Here is a 6,321-nt window from a genome sequence, read left to right on the forward strand (position 1 = left end):
CTCTAATATAAAATCCATCCGATTGTATTTTTATATTTTCGCCTTTTTATCACTGTTAGCTTTAGGTGGAAGCAAAAAGCGATTCGATCTAATTAGAGTGACTAAATAGACATAAACGTATAAATACGGGAGCACATTTTGATATTTTCGACATTGAGATATTGCATAAAAATTAGAACTTTGTGAAAATGAAATAAGAAAAAGTTTTAGGGAGGTGTTTGCAAAAGAGCCAATGTTTAAAATTTAATGTTCTTTTTCTCCATCACTAGTTTGGAGAACAATCCTTCACTTTACGTTTCCATCAAACAAAGTCCTTTTTCTTGCACATTTTCTTTGTGCCAGCAAGTGTTTGCATGGTTGTTGATGTGTCTGTTATGCTTCAATCTCACTCATAACTTTCATTGATTCCTGGCTCTTTAAGCTTTCTTTCTCTTTGCTTTATCATAAATTATTAAAGAAAAAAACTCATCTTTTTGTTGTTATTGTTTGTTAATTCTTATGATTACCATAAAGTTTTGGTTTTTGTTGCCCCTGTTGTGTTCCAATGATTAATTCTCTCAGCCTCTTCTCTCAATTTTGTTTATAGCTTCTTAATAGTATTTGTTTTGGTATTTCTCACAAAAATGATTGATAAAAATTTTATTTATTAAAAATGGATAAATCATACTTTAATTAAATGATTTCACAAATTTAGGAGAATATAAGATAACTAACTGACAAAAAACTATCAAGAATTTACTAAACAGCGAATGCGAGGTAAAAGCGACATTTACTGAGAAGATCATCGCTCTAAATGACACATAGGTGAATTAATTAGTTGAGCACAATTTTAAATGGTTTCGATTTTGGCATAGCCCTCTAGTGTTAAAGTCATGTTGTTTTTAACATTTGAGGTGTATATCCTCTAATTTGATATTTCTCGAAATATCAATGATCGATTTTATATGGAAGTAGAGAGAGTAATTTGTACAATTAAATATACAATTATTTATATGGAAGTAGAAAGGAGTAATTGGCAATTAAATATACGATTATTTCATTCCAACAAAATGTTTTAAAATATTGCTCAAAGCAGGAGTTCTCATAACCCAACAACAATTGTTTTATATTTTATTTTCTTGTATTTATCTAAAAAGTAAATGTATCAATTACAAAATAGATTTGGCCTTTTCTCCTCCTTTGCAAATGACCACATTATCTCACAAATGCAATAAAATTACTTACCTATTCAAAAACAATACATTCATTGAACTTTACCCCTTTATATATTATATAAATTAGATAAATTTTTTTGTTCCACATTAGAATTTTATAATTTTTGGGGGTTTAAAACTATATTCTATACTGGACATACATAGTACCCGCTTGACTGTACAGAGTATGATATGAATGATATAGAGTGCAATACTGAGTATACTGCATTATAACGACGAGCCTTAGGATAAACCATTACGTAGCGATGATCCTAATGATTTATTTATCGAAAGATATTTTAAATATAAATAACCTATAAATAACGTCCAATAAATATATAGATCGGTGAATATCACATTCTGAAAAATATTATAATTCACACTTAAAAAGAAACCCATCATTTATCGATATAAGTTTGTGAGAAAGAATGAAACTCATTAATATAAATAGATCATATCAAAAATCAATTTATTGTCATAGCAGTATAAACTATAAGACATGAATAGTAGATGAAAATAATCACAAGTTTCTTTTCTCAAGTATCATGTTTAAAAGATTTATACAAATTTAAAACCATTGATAAAAGAGAAAGTGAAACATAGGGAGTAAATTTGTCTATCATAGCTATCGTTTTATCATATCCACCAAATTTGCATTAATGATAATGTAACGGTTTAATTAACTCTTTATACTAAAACATATTAGTATATCTTAATTTTAAAAACCCATGATTATTTATTGTATAAATAATTAAGTATAATTAAAAATTTTAATTATTAATACCATATTTAAAATAAATAAAATAAAATAAAAACATGCTCCTAGTTGGCCATTGAGGAACGTAAAAATATTTAAATTTATTGATTGAAATACTCTCGGAACTGATTATACATATACAATTTAAAAATATTATAGTATAACGTATATGATGTCAAAACTTTGCTTTCATCCTTGATACTTTCCTCTCATGTGATATTGCCCTTGTGTTTTCTTGTATGCACAACTGATGACATTATTATATTTTGGTAGTTCATGGGATGGGCCAGTTTAACTCATGATTTTGACTCCTCTTATATTTTTTATATAAATATTTATTTATTTATTTATTATTAATTATTATTATTATTTATTTTATTTTTAGTTTTTGGTTTTATGGTTATTGGTGGGGTTGATCCTATATATAGTCTGGGTATTTAAGGAAGGCTATGCCTTCTCTTCCTTCAGAGACTTCTCCTTCTTCCTTTTCATCCTCTGCTTGACCTTCTTCAAACCATTTCGGATTTCAGGTAATTTTGATTGATCCAAAGTTTGTGTTGTTGTTTGTTAGTGTTAATTTTTCTCTGAAGGTTGTTGTGGGTTAAGCGATCTGTTTCCTGTTGTTTTTATGCATGTTTATGTTCCTGATTTGTGGCTATTGTCTGGTTGTATGGATTGTAGATCTGCAGAGTTTTAGTGCAATCTGTTGATGTTTCTTTATGGGATCTTGTTATTGTGAAGGTTGTTGATAGTTTGTGAAAATGTTTGTTCACTGTTTTTGATTTTGGTATTTGTTGCTTGTAGTCTTCTCATTATGATCTTGTGATTCCAGATCTAATAAAAGTTTTGATTTTTGATTCCTTTTGGACATTGAACTCATATCAAAAGATGTTATAATTTTCTGTTTGATATTATGAAGCTTAAGATCTTTGTTCTTGTTGTCGCAATTGATATTGAAACTCAGATCTGAGAATGATTTTGTTGCATATCATGTTTGTTGCAATAAGAAATTTTTGATTGTTTTTCTGAGACAGTGAAAAAATGGTGAAGATCTGTTGCCTCGAGTTGGTTGCATGTCGTGTGGCCCCGACCATGGCTGTCATTGCTTTCAAATGCCTGGAATGTAGAGGTTGTGGTTGTCGGCATATCTGTTGCTCGAATTGCTGCATGGAACAGTGAGTCAGCTCCCCAATCTATGAGCCCGGCCTTGATGATGTAGTCTGGCAATGAAGACACTTTCTTTAGTACCGACATTGAAAAGCATGTTTCAGAGGCCGACATCATCTTTGTGTCGGTTAATACACCAACAAAACACGAGGTCTTGGTGCTGGCAAGGCTGCTGATCTTACATACTGGGAGAGTGCTGCGTCGAATGATCGCCGATGTTGCAAAAGTCTCGACAAAGATTGTGGTTGAGAAATCCACAGTTCCTGTTAAGACGTGCACAGACCATTGAGAAGATTCTGGACAACACAACGCAACAAGTGGATCAACTTTCGAGATGTTGTCAAACCCGGAGTTCCTTTGCTGAGTCTCGCAATCTCAAGATCTTTTTCGAATCCCGATAAGTGCTTATCGGGTGGTCGGAGACACCGGAAGAGCCAGAAAGGCTGTGCAAAAGCACCTCACAGGTGTTTATGCTAGCTTGGGTACCTGAGGATCGGGATCCTTAACTACTAATTTTATGGTCTGGCAGGAGCTATCTGAAACTGGCAGCAAATGCTTTCTTTGGCGCAGAGGATATCATCGATGAATGCCGTGCTGTCGGGCGCTCTGTGAGGAGCCACCGGTGCCAATGTGTCTGAGGTGGCTGTGCCGCTGGGAAGGACACAAAGAAATTGCAAAATGAATGCCAGTGTGAGGTTTTGGAGGATCACAAGCTTCCAGACATACTGAATCTTTGTCTGCTACTTTGCGAGAGTGCAATGGCTCGCCTGAGGTTGCTCATTACTGGAAGCAAGTCATCAAGATTAATGACTATCAGAAAAGTCGGTTTGTCAAACCGTGTCGCGGTCCTCCGGGCGTTCAACACTGTCTCGGGAAGAAGATGTCGCTGTCCTTTGCTGCTCGCATTCAAGAAAGATACGTGATCACGTAGGGAAACCGCAGCGATAGATGTGTGCTGGGGTCTCATTGGGTGACAAGGCACGAAGATCAGTATATAAGGGATCCCTCAAGCGACTGAGGACCAAATTCAGCGTGATCTTTCAATGAACAAGCTTTGAGTTGGGACCATCTCAATCCATCTCCAACCACATAAGTCCTTCTCGCTGTGACAGCGTTACTGTCACTTGGGATGTATGAAGCTGCCAAAGGGAGCTCATGGAGTTTGCATTCTGACTGAGTGATGAATATCAAGCAGTTGGATTACAAGAAGATATATGATCAACATGCAAGAAGCCTGCATTCCTCTTTGATGGGCGCAATGTTGTGGATCCAGTGAAGTTGAGGGAAGATTGGATTCATCGTGTACTCATCGGCGAAGTTTTCACTGGATGCATGGTCTCAAGGACATGCCTGCTATGATTTGATTGATGCTTAGCCTACTTGAAACAGAGGAGAGTCGTAAGTCATGCGGCGCTGTTGTTTTTCGGTGGGTTTAATAATTCTAAGCTTGCTATTCCAACTATTCTCCTTTGTGCTGTCGTTTCTTTCTCTTTGACATTCAGTCTTTCGTTTTTCTTTGTGTTCGATTATTGTTTTGGAATTAATAGGAGATGCCGGGTGTGGTCGAGCGCTGTGTTCTCTAGCTTCCACGCACTGTGTTCTTGGGTTTTGGCATGTAGTTGTCTTATGACTTCTCTTTGAGATATATTGAGTCTGATATCTCCATGAGTACAATCTTCTTCTTGTAATGCTGTTCTACCACTTCTTTTGTTAGGCGGTTGTGTCATCAATCAAGTTGGATTGAGGAATCAAGGTACACATTCATAGAGTCTAAAACTTTTTGAAAGGATGCGAGAAAATTTCTGCAGAAAGAATGTAGAAGAATCAATTTATTATCATATAATTCTCCTGGAATCTGCTGTAGAATTTTGCTGCAGGACTGTTTCTTCACCGCACAAATTGTTTCATTGAATCAGTTCCAAAGAGGTAACTTCGTAAGTTATTGTTTTGCTTTGTCGTGTTGTTAATATTACTAGAAAAATGTTGGATCTTGCTGTTAATTAATTGACCTCAATTTTTCAATGATCCAATAAAGAGATTAAATACATGAATCTCGATATCCAGTTTTCAGCTCATGAACTATGTACTGAAACAGATATTTTATGCCTATTAATTTAGACAGCAACATCAACTCCTCAAAACAATACGATCACTTTCGATTTGTGATATTTCGATAATGAAATATCAAATATCAAGAATAAGGGAGATGCATAATCTCCACTGCCATTGTTTGCCGAAGCTTCATCTGCAGATTGTATTACATGAATCCTTGTCTTCGTATCAGCACAGTTACACAAATACACATTGGTGCCACAATGCGGAAGTTGGATGCTATTATTATATCTGAACTACATGCATCGCCAACTTCACATGCAATGTCGAGCTTTTGCTGGTTTAGGCTGGAAAATCATGCAATTCAATTGACCTTTCTCTTCAAATACATTAATAAAATGCACCATGCTTTTCTGCATCATTTATCTTGATATTCACCGACATTACAAACAATCCAGAACTTCAAACAGAATTTGTTTACTTTTATCTGTTAAATACTGCAGAATTGAGCGCTTTGCTCTTTCTTTATCTGGACATTCATTGATATTACTACTCCTGTTCTCTCCACCAACAACAGAATTAATCTCAGTTTAATCTGGTTAAAATTTTACCGCAGAAATGGAATGTTCTTCTGCAAATTCGCTCTAAATATCCTTAAAACTGAAATTATTCCATCATCTGAACATGATCCACAATTTCCTCTCAAGGATCAATAACATCTCTCTCGTATGCTTGATGTTAGTGAGCAGTGGCATTAATTTTGGGAAATTATTATATATATTATTTGAGATTGAGCAGCAGAGGCAGCATCATATGATATGGTACTCTTCCATATTCTTATTCATCTGTTCATCTTCTTGATGGAGACCTTTGCTTATAATAATTGTTATTTTTCTTATAAATAATAATACTTTCTAAATTGAATTTTTGTAAAGAAAACTCTATTTATATATATATATATATATATCTTTGGCCCACCATATGAATCCCCAACATGCTTTTTTAATAATTAAGCATGCTTAAGGTCATCTTCAACTTAATAGAAAATAGCTTAGGTCATCTCTCAGCAAGTGAAAATTATGAGCTTTTAACAATTAAGCATGCTTAAGGCCATCTTCAACAATAAAAATAATGACTTTTAATAACTAAGCA

The 6,321-nt window shown here is 34.4% G+C and overlaps 1 pseudogene; it reads left to right on the plus strand.

Annotated features, from left to right (window-relative positions):
* The first annotated feature begins 2,991 nt into the window (after positions 1–2,991).
* LOC120262388 lies at positions 2,992–4,040 on the plus strand (annotated as a pseudogene).
* The last annotated feature ends 2,281 nt before the right edge of the window (positions 4,041–6,321 follow it).

The sequence above is a fragment of the Dioscorea cayenensis genome, chromosome 1 (assembly GCF_009730915.1).
Source record: "Dioscorea cayenensis subsp. rotundata cultivar TDr96_F1 chromosome 1, TDr96_F1_v2_PseudoChromosome.rev07_lg8_w22 25.fasta, whole genome shotgun sequence".
NCBI classification, from domain to species: domain Eukaryota; kingdom Viridiplantae; phylum Streptophyta; class Magnoliopsida; order Dioscoreales; family Dioscoreaceae; genus Dioscorea; species Dioscorea cayenensis.